Genomic DNA, 16,094 nt, shown 5'->3' with positions numbered 1-16,094 from the left:
CAATTTCATCGAGAGATCATATCATAGTATATATTTGCAGTCGGCACGTATCAGTCGATCCTTCCCAAGAAGTCTTACGAGTGTGAAAATGACCTCCGTATTATTCCCCACCGCTTGCATTTCTTGAGAGACTATAGACTGTAAGGCCAACTCCACCGCGCGACCCTATCCTGTCCGGCTTCGTCCGTTTGGGGTAAAAGGAACAAAAGAGATGGTCCAGCGCACGGCCTCAAACGGACAATTGTCCGGATTCCGTCCGTTTTCGACCCATCCCCGACGCAGGTTGGCTCGGTTTGGGGTGAAACGGACGCGCGCGGACGGCCGCAACGCACGCCCTTGTCCCCCCCCCCCCCCCCCCCCCGTGGCCCGCCTGTCGGGGACACTAGCAGTCCCTCCGCTCCCAACGTTTCACCCTCTCTCCCCGCCCCGCCCCGCCGTCGGTGCCGCCGCTATTCTCCGGCCGCCTCCTCACCGCGCAGCCCCCCGCCGTCCATACCAAACCACGTCTCGACATGGCCGCCACCACGCCCGCGCTTTCGCCGTAGTTTTGGTCGTCTATCGGGGGAGGTTTGGCCGTCGCCGTCCTTGCCGATGGCGGAGGGGACACGAGTGCCGGCGACGTACCACGGCGGCCGAGGCAGATTCCGACGAGAGCTCCAGAGCGGCCAGTAGCCGGCCGGCAACCACCCCTGCTGCGTCGAGGTGATCATCGCGGCCTCTTCGCCACCACGACCGCAAGGTGTTCGACCTTTTGCCAACAAAGGTATGGACAGTGGAGACTAGTTTTTCTTCCATCATTTCCTCTGTTCATCGGACGATTCGTCGTCGGATGATGAAGATCTTGTGGTGGCTGCACTGGTCGTTCACGACCATATTCAACGGCAGCTTCCTCGGTACAGGGGGTCACTCCCTGGCCGTGCTCCCAACCTGAACCGCAACAAGGAGAGAGGCCACGCCTTGCTCTATGCCGATTACTTTGCCAACACCCCACTCTTCAAGCCGGATAAATTTCGTCGCCGTTTTCGTATGGCAAGGCATGTGTTCAATCGTATCCAAGAGGGAGTGGTTGCTCATGACCCATACTTCGAGTGCAAGATGGATGCCCTTGGAAAGTTTGGATTCTCCTCTTACCAGAAATGCACCGCGGCCATCCGCATGCTTGCATATGGAATTCCAGGCGATCTGGTGGATGAGTATGTGCGTATGAGTGAGACAACATGTCTGATGTCAATGTACAAGTTTTGCCAGGCTGTGATCGAGATGTTTGGCCCAGAGTACTTGAGGCAGCCAATTGCCGCTGATACAAAGAGATTGTTGGCGACCAACGCAGCTAGAGGCTTTCCAGGCATGCTTGGCAGCATAGATTGTATGCATTGGGAGTGGAAGAACTGTCCATTTGCTTGGCAGGGCCAGTACAAGGGGCATGTTAACGGGTGCACTGTCATATTAGAAGCGGTGGCATCGCAAGATCTTTGGGTATGGCATTCTTTCTTCGACATGGCAGGTTCTCACAATGATATCAACGTGCTGCAGCGTTCTCCAATCTTCGCGAGGCTTGCAGAAGGCCACTCCCCACCTGTCAACTTTGAGATCAACGGCCACCATTACAACAAGGGATACTATCTAGCAGATGGTATATATCCTCAGTGGTCAACTTTTGTGAAGGCAATCTCGAAACCCCAATGTGAGAAAAGAAAGAGATTTGCCCAAATGCAAGAGAGTGTTAGAAAGGATGTGGAACGTGTTTTTGGTGTGCTTCAATCCCGGTGGGGTATCGTTCGAAACCCTTCACTGTCATGGGATGAAATGAAGCTTTGGGAGGTGATGACTGCTTGTGTGATCATGCACAACATGATCGTCGAGGACGAGCGTGATGAGAGTATCTTCGACAAAGGATTTGAGTATCAAGGTGAAAATATTGAGCCCCTGCACCAAGACCCGGCCACATTTGAACAGTTTGCCCAATCCACCGTGAGATGCGTGATTGGCACACTCATTTGAATCTTCAAAATGACTTGGTTGAGCACGTCTGGGATCACATTGGCAACCAATAGATGTAAAACTACTTTATGTTCAGTCAAGACAATTTCGATTTGATTGTAAAACTATTTTATTAAAGACAATTTCAATTGGGTTGTAAAACTATTTTAATTTTCAGACAAATATTTGGGTTGGAAACTAGTTTTGATGCAAATTAGGGCATTTTTGGCCCTGGCGGACAGGATGGGGCAAATGGATGCGGCCGCGCGCTGGGTGCACGGCCACCGCATTCCAGGACAGGCCCGGACACGACCCCAAATCCATACCCAAACAGACAGAAACCGGACAAAACGGACGTCCGTTTGGGGTCGCGCGGTGGAGTTGGCCTAAATTCATCTCAGCGCCGTGGCACGAAGATACGACAGGCCAAAGCAAAGATCGCGCGCTCTTCACAGAATCATTTGAAGGTACGACCAAAGATACTACTACTACTACTAGCAACGCATGAATATACCACCATCAATCCACCATCATGCAACCTGACAAGAGCATCATAGGCAGAGCCAAGTGAAGCCTGATTCCTCTCTGACACTTTGATTTCATGCCATTAGTTAATCTGGATCTAGGCCACGGTGGATCATACGTACATAAGTATACACCATGCATGCATGTGCGCGAAAGCAAAAAAATACACTACGAGAGCAGAGTATCTTGTTTCAAGGAGAGGCCGAGCTCCAGTGGCCGACACACAAAAATTGCAACCTACAAAGGGCTGGATTTAATCCCACTGACTACATCAGTATATGTATTAGTGGTTGCCAATACCAACACCATGCACGTCGTTAAAGCTAAGCACAATCAACTAATCAAGGAAATTAACAAGCATGAGGCACGCAGAGCTTTTTGTTTCCATCAATGGCTGTCTCGTCCATGTCCGAGCCGCCATGGTAGGCATGCAGGGAAACATGGCGCGTAAACAAGGGCATGCTGATTGATACGGCGGCTCCACGCATTGGAAGTGGATTAGCACCTTTCCACATGAACGCTTGTATGCGAGGGCCACTCTTGTTTCCATTGTTCCTTGAGAGGCAACATGGGCAATGTAGTTAACTGCTCAGCAATTTTGTTGAGTATTTTAACTATTGCCCAACATAGAACTATAGAAGGATAATGAAATGAAAGAAAATTTTGAAGTTAGTGGGCCAACTTTCTTTTGAAGTTAACAATTGCTCAACATAGGGTAATGAAATAAATAAGAACAGTAAGGTAGTGGGCCAAAGCTGTTTACTACTTAAACCGGTTCAGCTGATGAACTAAGTGCTTTCATACCATTGTTAGATACTATTAAACGTAGTTTTTATAGATAGTATAGTTGAATAGCACAAGTGTAATGCAGAAAACAGGGACCAGATTGGCATATTTTACTCGTGCTAAGCTGCAATCCAACAGACAAGATCAGCTAGCCAACATCACAGCTGCCAGATAAAAACCAAGTCTTCCTCAAGACTGCAAGGCATGGTGGGTATATATTCTCTACGCTTGGCTTAAGCAACACATGATGCTGAAACTAGACCAGAATAGTTAAATAAATGCAAATCGGCAGCACATCAGGCTGCTAATGATGCCGCGTAAAGAGCACTGCATATGCTTGTCACCATCTTAGCTGCATTAAATCAGATCAGCAGGATCCCACTCGGTGATAAAATAACAACCCTGTTCCGTCGCTTTGAGTGCGGGGATGCCGTAAAGAAATTGCGAAGAACACTAATTCTTTTCAAAAAATAAGTATGTAGCCAATACCAATACCATGCTCATCTTTTAAGTAAATAATAATACCGATATCATGCTCATCTTTAAAGCTAAGCAGCTCAGGGAAGCAAGCATGGACACCATTGGTTGAGCAGCAAAGTGGAACTGAAAGGAAAGGAGACAATGGATGGAGGCACACAGAGCTTTCTGTTCCCATCAATGGCTGTCTCATGCATGTCTGAGTCGCCATGGAGGCACACACGGAGACATGGCGCGTAAACAAGGGTATTCTGATCGATAAGGCTCCACGCATTGGAATTGGATTAGTAGCTTTCTACATTTCCTTTTTCTTTTCAGATTAACAATTGCTCAGCATGGAAGGGCGAGAGATCTCGAAGGATAATGAAATGAAAGAAAGACCGAAAGCCGGTGGGCCAAAATTCCTTGCTACTTAAACCTGCTAAGCTAATGAACTAAGGCTTGCATACCATTGGTAGATGTTGACACAGTAGTTTAAGACAAAAATATTAGCAGTTGAATAGCACAAGTGTAATGCAGAAAACAGGGGCCATATTCCATATTTTTTACTCGTGCTTCCGGTCATGGACTGAAAGCTGCAATGCAACAGATATGCTAGATCAGATCAGCTCAGCTAGCCCACCACACCACATCTGTCTGATGAAAACCAAGACTCTCCAAGACGGCAACCACGTATGAGGTATGTATATATTCTCTCCCCTTTTGAGTAAAGCATGATGGCATGATGGTGAAACAACACCAGAAAAATTCGACGAAAATACAAAATGAATCGAGCACATCAGGCTGCTAATGGTTTCGCATAAAGGGCACCACCGAATGCTTGTCATTGGGCCATAAAAAAGCAACTCCATCTCAATCATCGATGTAGTGAGCCGCAACCCCATATGCAAGCACTCCAACAATCGCGGCACACTTCATCACAACACTTGCACTGATTTCTCCAATTGCAATTTTTTCTCAGCTGGAACCAAGGATCATGCCTCTCCACTGCTTACGCAAAATTGCCGCCTAAAATGCTTGTCATGGTGCACCGGGTTTGGCACAAAATAAACATTGAAAAGTTTATCTGCCCTAACTCAATCCATGTGAATGCAGCCGAACGGAGAACCACGTTGCAGCTCCTCCCATCTTCCTCTCAAATGATCATCATGGGCACTACCACTCGAGATCATCATCTTCTTCTTCCTCCTCCATGAAAAATCGTCGAAAAACGTTTCCCGCCGCTTCATCATCTACACAATGCAAAAGTCTAATAATCACTTACGTGCATAAATGACAAAGAACCGAGAAAGGGATTTTTTTTACCTCGAGGTAATTTGTCGAACAACTTGCAGGCGCAAAGAGCTGACTACCACACCGGCGAGGCTGTTGAAGATGAAGATGAAGACGAAGCAGAGGGAGGCGTGGGCCGTCGACCTATTGCTCAACCTTTTGTTTTGCTTTTCAGATTAACAATGGCTCAGTATTGAAGGACAAGAGATCTCGAAGGATAATGAAATGAAAGGAAAAAACCGAAAGCAAGTGGGCCAAAATTGCTTGCTACTTAACCTGTTTAGCTAATGAACTAATGCTTGAACACCATTCTTGGATGTTGACACAGTAGTTTAAAACGAAATATTAGCAGTTGAATAGCACAAGTGCAATGCGGAAAACAAGGGCCAGAATCCATATTTTACTTGCGCTTAGGGCCATGAACTACTGAAAGCTGCATTGTTTTATTTCATTCCTTTCGAGGCATGAACTGAAAGCTGCACCGCAACAAACAAGCAAGATCAGCTAGCCCGCCACATCACAACCAAAACTCTCCAGGACGGCAACCAGGTAGGTATATATTCTCTCCTCCCCTTTGGCCTAAAGCATGGCATGATGGTGAAACCACACCAGAAAAATCCGATGAAACGCAATTGAAATTGTGCACGTCAGGGAGGCTGCTAATGATTTCGGATAAAGAGTGTCACCGTCTGGGCTGCCCTGAAGCGGATCAGCGGCAGGATCCCACTGGGCGATAGAAAAACAGCTCCGTCCATCCCGCCGCTTTAAGCGCGGAGATCTCGTAAAGAAATTGCCAGGAAAACTAGCGATTCTTCAGCTGAAGCGCACGCCATATCGCCATCGCCGGAAAGAAAATTCGGAGCCGAGCTGACGCTCATGAGCAAGCAATCCATGGTGGGGTTGACAGGGCATGAAGGACGCGTTAGTTTATGCTAAGGACCGTATCCCTTCCACAAAGCAGGCAGGCATGCAGAATTAGCCAAAGTATTTGTTGTTTATTTAGCAAATGGGGTATGTCTGCCTTCTCTGTTCTTCCTCGTTTTACTGGCCTGGATGAAGAAAAGTTTAATTCAGTGCTGCCGCCCTAGGCTGGACGACGGTAGTGACATCCAGTAGAGCTAGATCCTATCGGGATTCAGGGTCATGGGCTTGGGTGTTGCCAGGTAAGGGCATCTCAAAGGCGGACCCGTGAACCTTTCCCAACCGTTCGGTCCGCGCTATCCGGACCACAGAAGCCATTCAATGTCGACCTGTGCGAGGCGGTCCGGATGCGATTTCTCCCGCAAACCGAAGACAAACGTGGGGAGGTTTGCGGAAGTTCAGACCGATCCCAAGCTCGCTTCTGACCGTCCTGGCCCATCAAAAACCCCTCCCCCCTCACGCGGCCGCTCCCGTCGGTGCCAGCTGCCCGCATTCATGCCACTCTACGATTGAAGACGCATAAGGGTGGACGCAATTTCTCACCGCCTCTGCCATTGAAGCAGCTGATCGGCCGAGGGTGCCGCTCGCGACGCGTCTTCGGTGTCCGCGCCTACTCAATGCCGGAGACGCGTGACTGGACAGCACGGGACGAATATCTACCACGCCCGTTCAATGCCGTTGTCCGTGTTGGGGAACGTAGCAGAAATTCAAAATTTTCTACGCATCACCAAGATCAATCTATGGAGAGACTAGCAACGAGAGAGAGGGGGAGTGCATCTTCATACGCTAGGGGAAGGGTGCGGCTGCCCTCTCTCTCCCTCACTATATATAGGGGGAAGGGAGGAGGGGGAGGCGCCCTAGGGTTCCCTAGGGGAGGGGCTGCGGCCACAGGGGAAACCCTAGATGGGTTTGGGCGCCCCACCCCCTAGGAAACTTGCCCCCCAAGCCGGGAGGGGCGGCTGCCCTAGGGGTGGCGCCCCCACCTCTCCTGATTACGTGAGATGGGGTGGGAGGGGCGCTCAGCCCCTTAGTGGGCTGATGTGCCCTCTCCCCTTGGCCCATAAGGCCCCCCAACGCTTGTCGGGGCCTCCGAAACCCCTTTCGGACACGCTGGTCATCACCTGGTACCCCCGGAACAATTCTGGACTTCAATACCCTTCGTCCAATATACCGATCTTCACCTCTGGACCATTCCGGAGCTCCTCGTCATGTCCGGGATCTCATCGGGACTCCGACCAACCTTCGGTAACCACATACTATTTCCCATAACAACTCTAGCGTCACCGAACCTTAAGTGTGTAGACCCTACGGGTTCGGGAACCAAGCAGACATGACCGAGATGTTCTCCGGTCAATAACCAACAACGGGATCTGGATACACATGTTGGCTCCCACATGTTCCACGATGATCTCATCGGATGAACCACGATGTCAAGGATTCAAGCAATCCCGTATGCAATTCCCTTTGTCAATCGGTGTGTTACTTGCCCGAGATACGATCATCGGTATCCCAATACCTCGTTCAATCTCGTTACCGGTAAGTCACTTTACTCGTTCCATAATGCATGATCCCGTGACTAACTACTTAGTCACATTGAGCTCATTATGATGATGCATTACCGAGTGGGCCCAGAGATACCTCTCCGTCATACGGAGTGACAAATCCCAGTCTCGATTCGTGCCAACCCAACAGACACTTTCGGAGATACCCGTAGTGCACCTTTATAGCCACCCAGTTACGTTGTGACGTTTGGCACACCCAAAGCATTCCTATGGTATCCGGGAGTTGCACAATCTCATGGTCTAAGGAAATGATACTTGACATTCAAAAAGCTCTTAGCAAACGAACTACACGATCTTGTGCTATGCTTAGGATTGGGTCTTGTCCATCACATCATTCTCCTAATGATGTGATCCCGTCATCAATGACATCTAATGTCCATGGTCAGGAAACCATAACCATCTATTGATCAACGAGCTAGTCAACTAGAGGCTCACTAGGGACATGTTGTGGTCCATGTATTCACACATGTATTACGGTTTCCAGTTAATACAATTATAGCATGAACAATAGACAATTATCATGAACAAGGAAATACAATAATAACCATTTTATTATTGCCTCTAGGGCATATTTCCAACAGTTTCCCACTTGCACTAGAGTTAATAATCTGGTCCACATCACTATGTGATTGTAATGAATTCAACACCCATGGGGTTTGATCATATCTCGCTTGTGAGAGAGGTTATTAGTCAACGGGTCCGAACCTTTCAGATCCTTGTGTGTTTTACAAATCTCTATGTCATCTTGTAGATGCAGATACCACGCGCTATTTGGAACTATTCCAAATAACTGTTCTACTATATGAATCCGGTTTACTACTCATAGTCATCCAGATTAGTATCAAAGTTTGCATCGACGTAACCCTTTACGTCGAACTCTTTTACCACCTCCATAATCGAGAAAATTCCTTAGTCCACTAGTTACTAAGGATAAGTTTGACCGCTGTCCTGTGATCCATTCCTGGATCACTCTTGTACTCCTTGACTGACTCATGGCAAGGCACACTTCAGGTGCGGTACACAACATAGCATACTATAGAGCCTACGTCTGAAGCATAGGGGACGACCTTCGTCCTTTCTTCTCTTCTGCCGTGGTCATGTCTTGAGTCTTACCCAATACTCACACCTTATAACACAGCCAAGAACTCCTTCTTTGCCGATCTATTTTGAACTCCTTCAAAATCTTGTCACGGTATGTGTTCATTTGAAAGTACTATTAAGCGTTGTTGATCTATCCTTATAGATCTTCATGCTCAATATTCAAGTAGCTTAATCCAGGGTTTCCATTGAAAAACACTTTTCAAATAACCCTTCATGCTTTCCAGAAATTCTACATCATTTCCAATCAACAGTATGTCAACAACATATACTCATCAGAAATGCTATAGTGCTCCGACTCACTTCTTTGGAAATACAAGTTTCACATAAACATTGTATAAACCCAAAATCTTTGATCATCTCATCAAAGCGTATATTCCAACTCCGAGATGCTTACTCCAGTCCTTAGAAGGATTGCTGGAGCTTTGCGTACTTGTTAGCATCTTTCAGGATTGACAAAACCTTCTGGTTGTATCAAATACAACCTTTCCTCAAGAATATCGTCGAGGAAACAATGTTTTGACATCCTATCTGCAAGATTTCATAAATCATGTAGTAATTGCTAATATAATTCCAACAGACTCTTAGCATCGCTACGAGTGAGAAAGTCTCATCGTAGTCAACTCCTTGAACTTGTCGGAAAACATCTTAACGACAAGTCGAGCTTTCTTAATGGTGATACTTACCATCATTGTCCGTCTTCCTTATAAAATCCATCTGTACCCAACAGCCTTACGACCATCAAGTATTTCTTCCAAAGTCTACACTTTGTTTTCATACATGGATCCTCTCTTGGATTTTATGGCCTCGAGCCATTTGTCAGAATCCAGTCCCACCATCGCTTCTCCATAGCTCGTAGGTTCATTGTTTTCTAGCAACATGACCTCCAAGACAGGATTGCCGTACCACTCTGAAGCAGTACGCGTCCTTGTCGTCCTACGAGGTTTGGTAGTGACTTGATCTGAAGTTTCATGATCACTATCATCAACTTCCACTTCAATTGGTGTAGGTGCCACAGGAACAACTTCCTGTGCCCTGCTACACACTGGTTGAAGTGATGGTTCAATAACCTCATCAAGTCTCCACCATCCTCCCACTCAATTCTTTTGAGAGAAACTTTTTCTCTAGAAAGGACCCATTTCTAGAAACAATTACTTTTGCTTCCGGATCTGAATTAGGAGGTATACCCAACTGTTTTGGGTGTCCTATGAAGATGTATTTATCCGCTTTGGGTTCGAGCTTATCAGGATGAAACTTTTTTCACATAAGCGACGCAACCCCAAACTTCCAAGAAACAACAGCGTTTCTCTAAACCATAGTTCATACATTGTCATCTCAACAGAATTACGTGGTGCCCTATTTGAAGTGAATGCGGTTGTCTCTAATGCCTAACCCATAAATGATAGTGGTAATTCGATAAGAGACATCATGGTATGCCCCATATCCAATAGGGTGCATCTATGATGTTCGGACACACCATCACACTATGGTGTTCCAGGAGGTATTAGTTGTGAAACAATTTCCACAATGTCTTAATTGTATACCAAACTCATAACTCAGATATTCATCTCTATGATCATATCATAGACATTTTATCCTCTTGTCACGATGATCTTCAACTTCACTCTGAAATTACTTGAACCTTTCAATAATTCAGACTTGTGTTTCATCAAGTAAATATACTCAGCATCTACTCAAATCATCTGTGAAGTAAGAACATAACGACATCCACTGCGTTCCTCATCACTCATTGAACTGCACACATCAAAATGTATTACTTCCAACAAGTTGCTTTCTTGTTCAATTTCACTGAAAACGAGGCCTTTCAGTCATCTTGCCCATGTGGTATGATTTGCATGACTCAAGTGATTCAAAATCAAGTGAGTCCAAATGATCCATCTGCATGGAGTTTCTTCATGCGTATATACCAATAGACATAGTTCGCATGTCTCAATCTTTTCAGAACGAGTGAGTCCAAAGATCCATCAACATGGAGCTTCTTCATGCGTTTTATACCAATACGACTCAAATGGCAGTGCCACAAGTATGTGGTATTATCATTACTATCTTATATCTTTTGGCATGAACATGTGTATCACTACGATCGAGATTCAATAAACCATTCATTTTAGGTGCAAGACCATTGAAGCTATTATTCAAATAAACAGAGTAACCATTATTCTCCTTAAATGAATAATCGTATTGCGATAGACATAATCCAATCATGTCTATGCTCAACGCAAACACCAAATAACAATTATTTAGGTTTAACACCAATCTCGATGGTAGAGGGAGTATGCGATGCTTGATCACATCAAGCTTGGAAACACTTCCAACACATATCATCATCTCACCTTTAGCTAGTCTCCGTTTATTCCATAGCCTTTTATTTCAAGTTCCTAACACTTAGCAACTGAACTGGTATCTATTACCATGGTGCTACTAGGAGTACTAGTAAAGTACACATAAATATAATGTATATCCAATATACTTCTGTCGACCTTGCCAGCCTTCTCATCTACCAAGTATCTAGGGTAGTTCTGCTTCAGTGACCATTCCCCTCATTACAGAAGCACTTAGTCTCGGGTTTGGGTTCAACCTTGGGTTTCTTTCACTAGAGCAGCAACTGATTTGCCATATCATGAAGTATCCCTTCTTGCCCTTGCCCTTCTTGAGACTAGTGGTCTCACTAACCATCAACAATTGATGCTCCTTCGCGGTGTCAAACATCGCGAATATTTCAAGGATCATCATATCTATCCATGATATGTTATAGTTCATCACAAAGCTCTAGTAGCTTGGTGGCAATGACTTTGGAGAAGCATCACTATCTCATCTGGAAGATTAACTCCCACTCGATTCAAGTGATTGTTGTACCCAGACAATCTAAGTACAAGCTCAATGATTGAGATTTTCTCCCTTAGTTTGTAGGCTAAGAAACTCATCAGAGGTCTCATACCTCTTGACGTGGGCACTAGCCTGAAATCCCAATTTCAGCCCTTGGAACATCCCATATGTTCCGCGACGTTTCAAAAACATCTTCGCGCCACAATTCTAAACCGTTTAACATTACTGAACTATCACATAGTCATCAAAACGTGTATGTCAGATGTTCGCAACATCCACAAACGACGTTTGAGGCTCAGCACACCGAGCGGTGCATTAAGGACATAAGCCTTTTGCGCAGCAATGAGGACAATCCTTAGTTTACGGACCCAGTCCACATAATTACTACTATCAACTTTCAACTATATTTTCTCTAGGAACATATCTAAACAGTAGAACTAAAGCGCGAGCTTACGACATAATTTGCAAAGACCTTTTGACTATGTTCATGATAATTAAGTTCATCTAATCATTATTTGCTGAACTCCCACTCAAATAGACATCCCTCTAGTCATCTAAGTGATACATGATCCGAGTCAACTAGGCCGTGTCCGATCATCACGTGAGACGGACTAGTCATCATCGGTGAACATCTTCATGTTGATCGTATCTACTATATGACTCATGTTTGACATTTCGGTCTCTTGTGTTCCGAGGCCATGTCTGTACATGCTAGGCTCGTCAAGTCAACCTAAGTGTTTCACGTGTGTAAATCTAGCTTACACCCGTTGTATGTGAACGTTAGAATCTATCGCACCCAATCATCACGTGGTGCTTCGAAACAACGAACTTTCGCAACGGTGCACAGTTAGGGGGAACACGTTCTTGAAATTTTTGTGAGGGATCATCTTATTTATGCTACCGTCGTTCTAAGCAAATAAGATGTAACCATGACAAACATCACATGCAAATCATAAAGTGACATGATATGGCCATCATCATCTTGCGCCTTTGATCTCCATCTTTGAGGCGCGGCATGATCCCCTTCGTCACCGGCATGACACCATGATCTCCATCATCATGATCTCCATCATCGTGTCTCCATGAAGTTGTCTCGCCAACTATTACTTCTACTACTATGGCTAACGGTTAGCAATAAAGTAAAGTAATTACATGGCGTTGTTCAATGACACGCAGGTCATACAATAAATTAAGACAACTCCTATGGCTGCTGCCGGTTGTCATACTCATCGACATGCAAGTCGTGATTCCTATTACAAGAACATGATCAATCTCATACATCACATATCATTCATCACATTCTTTTGGCCATATTACATCACATAGCATACCCTGCAAAAACAAGTTAGACGTCCTCTAATTGTTGTTTACATGTTTTACGTGGCTGCTATGGGTTTCTAGCAAGAACGTTTCTTACCTGCGCAAAAGCCACAACATGATATGCCAATTGCTATTTACCCTTCATAAGGACCCTTTTCATCGAATCCGATCCGACTAAAGTGGGAGAGACTGGCACCCGCTAGCCACCTTATGCAACAAGTGCATGTCAGTTGGTGGAACCTGTCTCACGTAAATATACGTGTAAGGTCGGTCCGGGCCGCTTCATCCCACAATACCGTCGAAACAAGATAGGACTAGTAACGCTAAGCATATTGAACAAAATAAATGCCCACAACAACTTGTGTTCTACTCGTGCATAGAATCTACGCAATAGACCTGGCTCATGATGCCACTGTTGGGGAATGTAGCAGAAATTCAAAATTTTCTACGCATCACCAAGATCAATCTATGGAGAGACTAGCAACGAGAGAGAGAGAGAGAGAGAGAGGGAGTGCATCTTCATACCCTTGAAGATCGCTAAGCGGAAGCGTTACAAGAACGCGGTCGGTGGAGTCGTTCACGAAGCGATTCAGATCGCGGCCGAATACGATTTAAGCACCGAACAACGGTGCCTCCGCGTTCAACGCACGTACAGCCCGGGGACGTCTCCTCCTTCTTGATCCAGCAAGGGGAGAGGAGAAGTTGAGGGAAAACTCCGATAGCACGACGGCATGGTGGTGATGGAGCTCGTGGTTCTCCGGCAGGGCTTCGCCAAGCACTACGGAGGAGGAGGAGGTGTTGGAGGAGGGAGGGGCTGCGCTAGGGGAAGGGTGCGGCTGCCCTCTCTCTCCCTCACTATATATAGGGGGAAGGGAGGAGGGGGAGGCGCCCTAGGGTTCCCTAGGGGAGGGGCGGCGGCCACAGGGGAAACCCTAGATGGGTTTGGGCGCCCCCACCCCCTAGGAAACTTGCCCCCCAAGCCGGGAGGGGCGGCTGCCCTAGGGGTGGTGCCCCCACCTCTCCTGGTTACGTGAGATGGGGTGGGAGGGGCTCTCAACCCCTTAGTGGGCTGATGTGCCCTCTCCCCTTGGCCCATAAGGCCCCCCAACGCTTGCCGGGGCCTCCGAAACCCCTTTCGGACACGCTGGTCATCACCTGGTCCCCCCAGAACAATTCCGGACTCCAATACCCTTCATCCAATATACCGATCTTCACCTCCGGACCATTCCAGAGCTCCTCGTCATGTTCGGGATCTCATCCGGGACTCAAAAACAACCTTCGGTAACCACATACTATTTCCCATAACAACTCTAGCATCACCGAACCTTAAGTGTGTAGACCCTACGGGATCGGGAACCAAGCAGACATGCCCGAGACGTTCTCCGGTCAATAACCAACAACGGGATCTGGATACCCATGTTGGCTCCCACATGTTCCATGATGATCTCATCGGATGAACCACGATGTCAAGGATTCAAGCAATCCCGTATGCAATTCCGTTTGTCAATCGGTATGTTACTTGCCTGAGATTCGATTGTCGGTATCCCAATACCTCGTTCAATCTCGTTACCGGCAAGTCACTTTACTCGTTCCATAATGCATGATCCCGTGACTAACTACTTAGTCACATTGAGCTCATTATGATGATGCATTACCGAGTGGGCCCAGAGATACCTCTCCATCATACGGAGTGACAAATCCCAGTCTCGATTCGTGCCAACCCAACAGACACTTTCGGAGATACCCGTAGTGTACCTTTATAGCCACCTAGTTACGTTGTGACGTTTGGCACACCCAAAGCATTCCTACGGTATCTGGGAGTTGCACAATCTCATGGTCTAAGGAAATGATACTTGACATTAGAAAAGCTTTAGCAAACGAACTACACGATCTTGTGCTATGCTTAGAATTGGGTCTTGTCCATCACATCATTCTCCTAATGATGTGATCCCGTCATCAATGGCATCTAATGTCCATGGTCAGGAAACCATAACCATCTATTGATCAACGAGCTAGTCAACTAGAGGCTCACTAGGGACATGTTGTGGTCTATGTTTTAACATGTATTACGGTTTCCAGTTAATACAATTATAGCATGAACAATAGACAATTATCATGAACAAGGAAACACAATAATAACCATTTTATTATTGCCTCTAGGGCATATTTCCAACAGTCCGTCCATCTGCCAGCATTAAGCAGGCTCGCCGATTGAGAAAACCCACTCTGGCGCCGTGCATTGACGCAACCGAATGCCTCGCCTCACCGGAATCCGCTATATAAAGGTGGCCACACCCGACTAACTCCACACTATAACACAAGCCCCTCCACACCCTCCTCCCTTGCACTGCATCCGCCATGACCGCTAGCGGGAAAACACCATGGGGTAGTTTGTCGCCGGAGATGAAGCACGCGTTAGCCGCCCTTGCCGCCGCCTGGCATAGCCGCTGTGCTAGGAGGATCGAGGCTGGCTTGCCGTCCAGCTCACCCAAGGTCTTTGACGACAAAGATGACACCATTATGGAGACTGGGTCCAGCGACTTCGCCCTGGCTCCCGCGCCTCCTGTGGACACCAACTTCACCATGAAGCAGGGGCGGGCGCTGTTCGACACCACCATGGCGGAGGTGTAGCCTGCACGGGCGCCTTTGTCGGCATTCCAGTAGGCGCAAGAGGAACAACGGTACAACATGTTCCTCCTGGAGTAACATCGGCTGGTGGAAGGCCATATCTACAGCGAGTGCGCGAGCGAGGACGCCGTGGAGAACCCAAATTTTGTCACGGAGCAGTGTGCCACCTATGATGCCGTCCGCGCTCAAGCCGCCGCTCGCTAGGAAGCGGCAGCTGCGGAGGCGCAACTGCAGGCGACCGTGGAGGAGAACATCACCAACTGCGCCTCCTACGTGCCGCCGATGAACCATCAGTCGGCCCGGTGGGACGACGACAACCAAGGCGCCACCATTTCCCTCGTGGACCTCACGTCCACCAGTGACAAACAAGGCGCAGACTCCTCCGAGGATGAGTAGGCCACAGGAGGCGGCGGCCTGGTGTCCCATGTGGGCCGGTCCGTTTCCCGTGTTCTACTCTTCCTCACCGGAGATTGCACCTTCACTATTGGTCTTATCGCCGATGCTCATGGAAATAGCCGAAGGAGGACGACACGGGCTTGGATGCCGGGCGCCGCCGCCATATGATAGGTTTAGGGGTGGGTCCTTTTTTTGTTCTAAATGTAGTTAAGTCCGCAGTGTTTGCATGAAATCCATCATGTTTACGAAATCCAGCCGTGTTTGCATGAATTTCATCTGGTT

The sequence above is a fragment of the Triticum aestivum genome, chromosome 1B (genome assembly GCF_018294505.1).
Source record: "Triticum aestivum cultivar Chinese Spring chromosome 1B, IWGSC CS RefSeq v2.1, whole genome shotgun sequence".
In the NCBI taxonomy this organism is placed as follows: Eukaryota; Viridiplantae; Streptophyta; class Magnoliopsida; order Poales; family Poaceae; genus Triticum; species Triticum aestivum.
Note: the sequence above shows the minus strand (reverse complement) of the source record.